Source organism: Limulus polyphemus, unplaced genomic scaffold (genome assembly GCF_000517525.1).
Source record: "Limulus polyphemus unplaced genomic scaffold, Limulus_polyphemus-2.1.2 Scaffold1237, whole genome shotgun sequence".
Taxonomy (NCBI): Eukaryota; Metazoa; Arthropoda; class Merostomata; order Xiphosura; family Limulidae; genus Limulus; species Limulus polyphemus.
This window is the reverse complement of record NW_013666847.1, coordinates 259,456-270,082: the sequence shown is the minus strand read 5'-3', so window position 1 is coordinate 270,082 and position 10,627 is coordinate 259,456. Positions and strand designations below refer to the sequence as shown.

The 10,627-nt window shown below is 32.1% G+C and overlaps 1 pseudogene; it reads left to right on the top strand.

Annotated features, from left to right (window-relative positions):
• The window catches only part of LOC106462742, a 144,289-nt pseudogene that overhangs the window by 48,875 nt on the left and 84,787 nt on the right, over window positions 1-10,627 (top strand).

Here is a 10,627-nt window from a genome sequence, read left to right as displayed (position 1 = left end):
ATATATCTATATCTGACTACTATTACAGTTAAACAGTTGAAATACACTTAGAAGTATATATCTATATCTGACTACTATTACAGTTAAACAGTTGAAATACACTTAGAAGTATATATCTATATCTGACTACTATTACAGATCAACAGTTTAAATACACTTAGAAGTATATATCTATATCTGACTACTATTACAGATCAACAGTTGAAATACACTTAGAAGTATATATCTATATCTGACCGATATTACAGATCAACAGTTGAAGTACACTTAGAAGTATATATCTATATCTGACTACTATTACAGATCAACAGTTTAAATACACTTAGAAGTATATATCTATATCTGACTACTATTACAGATCAACAGTTGAAATACCACTTAGAAGTATATATCTATATCTGACTACTATTACAGATCAACAGTTTAAATACTTGGATCTATAAAAGTTTGGAGACAGTTTAACTAGGTAATGAAGAAATTTTCATTATAAATGTACGACGTTTCGACAAGATTATGTCGTCCTCGCGCACCTGAGAATGACATAATCTTGTGGAAACGTCGTACATTTATAATAAAGATTTCTTCATTACTTAGTCAAGTCTTCTCCAAACTTTCATTTTCTATAAAGTGGGTTCCTCGTTATTAAGTTTAAAGACTTGGAACTATGTCCAATATCACAGTGTAACAGTTGAGACACTTGTAACTATGATCAATATCACAGTGTAACAGTTGAGACACTTGGAACTGTGACCAATATAACAGTTTAACAATTGAGACACCTGGAACTATGACCGATATCACAGTGTAACAGTTGAAACACTTGGAACTGTGACCAATATCACAGTTTAACAGTTGAGACACTTGGAACTATGACTAATATCACAGTTTAACGTTGAGACACTTGGAACTGTGACCAATATCACAGTGTAACAGTTGAGACACTTGGAACTATGACCAATATCACAGTGTAACACTTGAGACACTTGGAACTGTGACCAATATCACAGTTTAACAATTGAGACACCTGGAACTATGACCAATATCACAGTGTAACAGTTGAAACACTTGGAACTATGATCAATATCATAGTGTAGCCGTTTAAATACATAGAAATAAAAACGATATTAAAGCTCAAAAGGTACATGAAGGTATGGCAGATATCACTGTTTAACAGTTGAAACACCTGTTACTTTGGCCGATTTGATAATGTAACAGTTGAGATACTTAAGAGTTTAAACCGACATATATATATGTGTGTGTATATACATATATGCATTTGTGTGTACGCGCGCGCATTATTATAAAAAGAAATATTGTTTAGAAACCGTAATAAAGGCGAAAAGAACACCTGAGCTTCTAAACCATTTTAATGATAGGTATTTTTAGTTTGCTCAGCAGTTCTCTGCGGTTGCTGGTTTCTAAACCTGCTACTCACTTGTAGATTTAATTAATGTCATGTGTCATGTCTTTTTTTTAACATTCCTTACATTAAATGGATCTTATCCAGAGCCAAGCGAGGTACCTGTATCTGGATTGTCTTACTATTTCTAGAAGCTGCGTGAACCTGTTGAGGTTTATTGTTTAAAAGTATATGATATTTTAAATAGTTCTCCCTTGTAGTTATATATTTATGAATGATACTGCTCATCAATATAGTTTAGAAGTGTAGGCTCTGTTATGTGTATAATCTTGACTATTTGTAAGCACATCAGGCCGTATTTTCAAAGTGTTGTGTTTCGTTATTGCCATTTACACAGTTACGCCTTAACCTTTATCCACATACGCCATACTCTTGAGCTCCTGCCAACAAAAGAAAGCTTGGCTTCCTGATGTATCTCATCTGAACCCTTACCTCAGTTGTGGATGTTGTTTTCAGCAGGAGTTAACTATAGAACTGTTTATCAGACGACATTTAAATTTTCGGTAAATTTTAAATGTGTAAAGTTAGTAATGTTCATTCGATATTCGGATATTTGGAGATACTGGGTGAAGCAATTATTAAAATTAATAACAATTATCTCTACCTCACTCATTCGCTGATCTTCATACTCGTAATCCATATCATATTATATTTATAACACCTGGCAGTACAAATATTAAAATTTATTAAAATTATGAACGCAACTGTAGATAGAATTTAAGGAGATTTCTGTTTACTCAAAAAAAAAAAAAAAGGAAAATTATAAACATGTTATATCTTCGAGACTTTCCTACATAAATTTTAGAAGGGCTGTTTTGTCACATAAGTAAATCTTCTTCAAAAGTATTCATGAATTCTACTACAAAATTTATAATTGTAAACGAAAGGTGGCTAATTCAACAATTCTTCTTTGAATGCTGTTTTAATCGGAACACTTCATACTGAATTTTTAATACTGTCGGATTAAATTTGAATATTCAGTTTGATTCTCTAAAACGATTCCTATGTGATAATAGTACAAAGCTATAAACAGACGCCACAAAGAAGAAATATGTTAAGTAGATGATCTGCGTTTCTTGGATACCCATCAGAAAGTACGAATAATGCCAAGAAAAAAAAATGATGATCAGTTTTTGCATACCTAAAATATTCTAAATATTCAAACAGTTGTTCTTTTTTACCTCCTAATGTAATTCATCTACGTGTTGGTGTACCAAGTGACGTCAGGAATGTGGTAAACCTCTAGCTCATCGAAACGATAACATTTTGTATGTCCATAAAATGTAATTGTACGTAAATTCCGTACCTTGCCACTAGGAGTCAATACAAAGAAACAATCGACTCACTATTGGACACGTGTTTGCAATTTTTTTCCTACCGAAACTATATCAGAATTTTACAGATGGTTGTAACATTTGAAAACAGAACACGCTAAGCATAATTACGTCGGAACATGTTTACAGGAGGCGCTAAAAGAAAAATAATATTTCCGAAATTTCTCACGTCAACAGCAAAGTATTACACAAAGTAGTCCAAAGAATTCCGTGAATTACATTATAAGTCATCTTTAGAGCAATGTATAGGAAGTTTCTGAAACTTTGATTGTATGAAAGAGTATCTTATAAAGCGCATAAAACATACAAACAGATATTATCAACGATTGTAATGTTTGTGTTAGCTTTTCAATCTGTTACTGAAGATAAACAATTTGTAGCTTGGGCATATTTTTTAGAAAATTTAGTAATACAACCAATAATTTTGCTAAAGTTTCTGAATGATGGATAGTACTAATAATTACTACATCAGATCTTAACTTACTAAGCTTGCCCAAGCTACAGATTGCGTAAAATAAGGCCTATAGAACGTAAAAGGAACCAATGATTCAAAGTTAAGATCTGATGAAGTAATTATTAGTACTATCCATCATTCAGAAACTTTAGTAAAATTATTGGTTGTATTACTAAGCTTGCCCAAGCTACAGATTGCGTAAAATAAGGCCTATAGAACGTAAAAGGAACCAGTGATTCAAATACAACCAGATGGATGATAAAATTATCAATGTTTATAGATGGAAATACTAGTGTATTTTTGATGAACTCGTCAAAACTCTTAGAAATTTTATGTGTGAATGTCAGAATGCCTAATAGAACAACTTAGGTGGTATTTGTGTGAATTCGTTATATGTGGAACAAGAGTTCCTTTTTGTTTTAACTAAAATTTATATAATATGTATAGTAATTTAGTGTCATTTTTAATTATTTTCTTGACTTCGTTTTAGAAAGAACGACTGTTAAAAATAAGTGGTTTGATTTTAGTTTCCACTCACCAGAGTGTGCTATCAGCCAATAGGTTTTATATCAGGAGTATAAAGAAAGTGTCATACCCATTTCGTTGTACAGCAACTCCTTCTGTGTGCTACTCAGTCACTGTTCCTGTGTGACACTTCCTCGACAGAGAGGACCTCTCCGACATCTACCATCCCATCTGATCGGTCCCACTCAGCTGAGAGCAAGTTGAATCCTGCTTTGTTTGTGTTTGTCCAGGCGTGGCAACTTTTAGCTTTGGCTATTCCTCTCTTTCCTCCTAAGAATCGTACCCTTTGGTATCTTCGTGCTCATCTGGAACGAAACGCTGAATCTTCGTAAGTATTACTGTAGTTGGTATTTCGGGTTTAATGAATCGCTTTTTTTTATTCTCCAAGATGACATTATCAAAAAATTGTCTTGTGCTTTCTGTATCACTGAAGTTTTATGTTTTCGACCTCCCCCTCCCCTAGTGGCACAGCCGTATGTCTGCGAACTTACAACGCTAGAAACCGGGTTTCTATACCCTTGGTGGAGGGAGAACAGATAGTCTATTGTGTAGCTTTTTGCTTAACTACAAATAAATTTATGTTTTATGTATCATTAAGTCTTGTGTTTTCTATATTACTAAAGTCTTATGTTTTCTGCATCACTAAGTTCTTATGTTTTTTGCATCACTAAGTTCTTATATTTTCCGTATTTATAAATGGTTTACCCTGCTTTTGTACCATCTTCTCTGTTCCACTAAGTTTCTGTTTTTGAAACATGTCGTCTTACTTTTTTTTCTAAAAAAAAATTATTCGCTCCCGTTGTGTATCGATCGCTCTTCTATATCTACTATTGGTTAATATAGTTTTTTTTTATTTGTAAAAATGAAATAAATAAAACGTGATGTAATTTGTAAAATCTATAATAATTTTGCTAATATTCCTGAACGAAGGAACGTACTCATAATTACTACATCAAATTTTTAATTTGAGTCACTGGTTCCCTTTAAATTCTATAGGCCACACTTCTCCTTTCTACAAATAGAAATAGTAAAAAAATTACCTGCAAAAATATTTCATTGTCTATTCTCCAGTTTTACTAAAAGCTTGGTTTCCATTTCTCTATCCCTCTTCTCCTGTTTTGTAAAACCCCAGTTTTTACATCGCTCTCTGTTCTCCAGTTTTGTGAATACTTCACCTTTCAGAAGACTAAATGTAACTCACACAACTGATAAAAGAATAAATTCAACATCTCATATTTTGAGAATAAAAAGGTGCACTGAATGCTATTGATTTAAGATCGGCTTCAGATGTACAATAACTGAACAGTCACAAATTTACGATTGCCTTTCATTCTTAGGTCTAATCATTATAGAAACGTTATCAGTCGATATCTCAACATTACATTCGGTCTTATTTTCTTGCTGACAATCTTGTGGTAAATCCAACATATCCTTAGAAAAGGTGATATAACAAAATATCTCTAATTTTTGGGAATCGCATTTTCAATTTAAATAACTTTTTTATTACAAAAACAGCTGTATAGAAAAATATAACTTGAACTTATGGATATAGCCTTCCTATGATAGTAATTAATATTTTTTTCACGAACAAACAATATTGTCCTACGTATGGTAAAATGATAATTACTGGGTTTTTTGAAACAGTAAACTGCTCTATATGAGGGATATCAGACTTAGTTATCAGGGACAATGAGAGTGCTGATGATACTAAGGAAGCTGCACTGTACATCCTGAAGGCATACATGCTACAGTTATGTAGGAAGTGAACCAGCTTTAACAGTAAACACTTTTCATTGGTTGCGGGGGTTACAGGAGAGTGGGGCTAAAGCATGTTTTGATGTAGCTTGAGCTCCAGCAAGCCCACCCTTACCGCCATTTCTGTACGTTATTAATAAATCTAACACACAATTCATAGAGTTTAAAAACTTTTTGAATCTTTACATTTTTTACATGAAATAAAACATCCTTGATCACAATTCTGAACGTCCAACTAACCAGAAATATAATTAACTTTATTTAAGTTTTAGGTAAAACTTTCAATCTAAACATATAATCTGAACATTGTGATTTATAATAGACATTGAATTTAAAACTTCATTGTTTATTATGTTGTATATTGTCTAAAAATCTAAATTTTTAATTATGTTGTTGTTTAACAGTAAACGTAATGTTTGGATATTGTTATTCAGATAATGTAAAAACTTGGCTACATGATCTAATGACTAAAAAAATAAGAATGTACCATCCACGCAATGTCTGTAATAAAGTGGTTTAAAAGTGATAAGACACTTTGGCAACCACTCTCTTTCATAATAACTAAAAATATATTTAATCATAGCTTGCTCAAGTTGAGTTTCGATGTTGAACCTTATTATCTGATCAAATATGCTTTATTAATCATAAATGACTTTTTCCCAGTAAAAAAAAACGGATAAACTGCTAACCATTTCTGAAGACAAAATTAGGCCAGCACTTATGTAGATCAAATTGATGCCACCTGTGTCAATATAATGATGAAATTCTAAATTCGCTCTGATTCAGAAAACTCAGAACTCTTTAACAGTATTCACGATTTCTATGTTCTAAAAGAAATCCAAAGAAACTACGGTTATACGTGCCAATATTTGAAATAGTTGGCCTCACAAAATCCGAGCATGGGAGTCGCCTTGTCAAACCTGCATAAGAACGCTTTTTGATATAAAATTATATTTCTGTAACTGTAAAAGCTATCTCTGTGATTTTACTTTATTTTGTAATGGTTGGGTATTTACTTAATTTAACAAATTATGTGTATCATCTAAGTAATGTAATAATTTCAGTTTAGAACTATACCATTTTTATTTCCTCTCTTAGTTTGAAAACTTTACTATATTGAGCAGATCTGAGAATGAAGTCCAATCATGAGAATCTAGTTATTGTAAGCTTGAATCTGACTTTAAATCAACAGTGTTCTGAATACCTTCATCTTCTCCAAGTGTGATATGTTGAATTATTTTTATACCTCAGATTCCATATTGCTCTCTGTTCTTCAGTTGTATTAATAACTTCCATTTCACCTTTTTTTCCTTCAGTTTTGTGAAAACTCGGGTTTCTTTTCGTAAAATATCAAGATTCTGTAAAACAATAAAAGAAAGTTATCTTAAATCAGATGAGTTCACTGAAGTTGTGAAGATATAAGTCGTTAAAAAAGCTACCTTAGACCGGAAAAATATATTAAGAACCATAAACACAATTTCAATTCTCAATCAATAATAAATCCCCAAAGTTCCCCGGAAACACCAAATCCTCTAATAAAATATTATTATTGATTTTTTATGAGTAGCGTATGACTGCAGATCGCATGCATATAATTCATAATCTTTATTTTTCTAAATATTATGTAGATGTATTTTGTTTCTATACCAAGGCTAACTTAATGTTATTTTCTTTTTTGCTAAGTAACATTAAAATGAGAATTCGTGGCCTTTATTTGTTTTGAATCATTGTTACTTGGATCAACGATTATTTATTTGCCTTTATATTATGGTTAAGATACTTATCCAGTGTTGCACTCTGTAGTGTTTCTAAGAAAAATGTTTAAATTTACAGTACCGAACCAGGAAGGTACGCAGCTTTCTGCCAAAGAGCCCTTGAGAGGGCGCTGCTAAATAGTGGTCGTGAGTTCCCGCCGTCTCGAATGGAGGTGCTTAGTATTTTGCTCAAAAACCCTTTTCACCACTGCCTACCACACAGCATACCAGTTCACTTTCTAAATGGTACTTACCAGGTAAAGGACGAAACTTTCTAAATAGATACTTACTGGTGTTGATAAATAACGTAAAGAAACCACGTTGTAAATTATCAGCTTTCTTTTCTCTATTCTACCATTTTTTTTAACGATTGGTGTATTTCCTTCAGTACTGTTTGTTTTCAGGAACGTTACTTAATTTGGCAACGCTTACAGTCCTGTATATTATTCAAATAAGGTAGAGTTAAGTTATTACAAAGAATGACCGAAGCCGGTCTTAAGTCAACAGCATTCGTCGTATCATTTTCTTCTCCAACTGTGAGCTGTTTTTAATTGCTTCTTGATAATAATTAATTCTGGGATCATCTACAATATTGCAGCTCGCATGAATATGAAGGTGATGTGTTTATATATGTTTGTGGGGAATATATATATATTACGTGTGGTATTTGAAAACTGGCAGATTTTTGCCTCTAACAAGAAAATAATACATGTTTATCGAATATATTTAGCAATATTTTTCAATTTCTCGGGAACATTGTTTGCATTTATTCGTGATGTAAAGAAGTCTGGTACCTTTTCTCTGCTTCAGTAGTCAGACTTTTCTAACGTCATTATCGAGTCCGGCCATTATTTAATATCCCAGAGTTTTGATTTTTTTTCTCTTTATATGAAAGAAATCTGTTTATTGTTTCGAACGAGTGTATGATCCAGTTTTACTTTAAAATACCTTAAATCTAATGAGTGATCCATTTATCAAACTGAAACAAAAGATTTTCAGCAGAAACATTTCTCGATGTTTTAACAAAAATCTGTAAGAAGGTTTAAATACAGAGAAATATGTGTACGTTGTGGTTTCTACGAAATAGTCAATATTTGTATACTACATTTTTATTTGTTTGTTATTAAGTACAAAGCCACTCGATGGGCTATCTGTGTTTGCCCATCGCAGCTATATCAAAACTAGATTTTTAGTGCTTTAAGTTCTCAGACTTACCGCTGAACTACTGGTGGGCAGATATTAGATATGTGAAAATACTCTAGTACAATAGTATAATGAAGTTTGGAGACGTCTTGAATGGGTAGTGAAGTAAATTTTATTACAAATGTACAAACTTTTGTCACTGTCAAGTACATTTGTAATATAGTTTTCTTCACTACCCATTCAAGCCGTCTCCAAACTTCATTTTCTAAAAACGTGGTTTCCTTGTCATCAAATAATGTTTTGTATTTAAGAATAAGAAATATCATGTAATTTTAAGTTCAGTAACGAACGAACTATTGCCCCCCCCCCTCTCGGTGTGGCAGCGGTAAATTTTCGGACGTACAACGCCAGGAAATCTTGGGTTTGATTCTCTGTGGTGGACAGAAAGCAAATAGTTTATTTTGTGGCTTTGCTCTAGAACGAATCAACACTGGGCTTCTCTGAGCACAAACTCAATAGACTCCAACTTTCCAAGATTATCGTAGTAATTTGACGACATTTCTTTGAGTAAACATCCAGTATTCTATAGCAACTTCTGGCATTTCTTGTGAGCAAGCAACCAATAAACTGCCAGCTTATTGCATTAAATATCAACTTTTTTTGGGTACAAAGCCAATAGACTGCAAACTCGTTGTAATAATTTCACTATATCTGCCATAATATTTTACAGACATCACGGAAATTTACAGTCATTTCAGGAAATCAATTTCGACCATTGAGGTTTTAAGTAGGAGATATTAGCATCATCTACTGACTTAAACAAAAGTACTTTAATAAGAATTGATTTTATTCCTTACTATCATAAAGGTATTTGTATAATAATAGTACTGTGCTTAGATGTCCATTCTTTCTTGCAATATATATTATATCATTTGTTTGTTTTTTATTACCTAGGTAAAGCCACATAATCTTTTGTTATTGCTTTTGAGCTTATTATGTTGTCATTATAATGTGTAAGTGAATTGAAAAATAACTTTTTAACAACGAAAGAAAGAAAGAAAAGAAGTTGGTAAGTTTTGATGTGGATGTGATAGTTTGAAGTTTAAGAATTTTACCGTTAGATGGCGCGACTGGATACTCTTGATGTTACTGTAAAAGATATAGTCTATCTTGAATTATCGCATATTTTTCGTTAGGTGGTCGGTTTTGATGGATCTTCCACGGTCGAGGAATTTGTGCAAACTATAAACGCTGAGTCAGGTATACGAGATTGTGTTCAGTCTGGATTTGCTCTCTTCACTGATAATCCCATCGACAAAAGTTTGGAACACTGCATTCAAAACTCTGAGAAAGTAAGAAAACTGCACAGTTTCTTGTTTATAGTTTTCCTTCTCTTCAAATTTATCACAATGACTGGACCATTAAGGGATTTTACACGTTATCTGGTAGCAAAATTGACTCTGACAGGAAGAGCACTGAACCAAGATCAATTTCAGTTGATTTTTTATCTTAAAAAATAGCTAGAAAAGATTAGGCGCTGTTACGAAGAAATATTTTATATGAATATAAACAGAAAAATAATTATATTTACATTATAAAACAAAAGTTTATGTTTTTCTGAAGGAAAAAAACGGAAGGTGAGATAGAAAATACCAAAATTTCTACACAAATTTAGCAGTGGAAAACAATAAATGTTGAATTTTGGATGTAGCTTTAAATATAGAGATTAAATTTATTTTTAGTTTTTTTGTTTTAATGATCTACTTTTCGGTCAGGGTTTCGGGCAATATGCAGTGCTGATCATAAGTTTGAGCCTAACAACAACAAAAACTAATTTTGTTTAAAACCTGACAGTAATGAGAATTCAATATTGTTTAGTAAATCAATAAAAAATTAATTACTGACATCATTATTAGTATGATAACACAATTGCATCAACTGCTGAGCATAATTAAATGTGAATTTTGAGTGGGCTTGATCAAAAGATACACGTTGTTATAGTGATTCATTTACTTACTAAACCTGTTTTAAGTCACCAACACTTTTTCAATTAAGTTAATTGCAATGAATGAACAGTAAAGTGCCAACTTCAACCATATACTTTGAAAGTTTCAACATGACAAAAATTGAGAAAAAATAATTTTGCGTTATGCAGAGAAAAACACATACAAACCATTGCTTTATATCAGTGGTTCCCAAACTATTTTAGTCTGAGGCTTCCTTGATATGGATATAAAAGTTT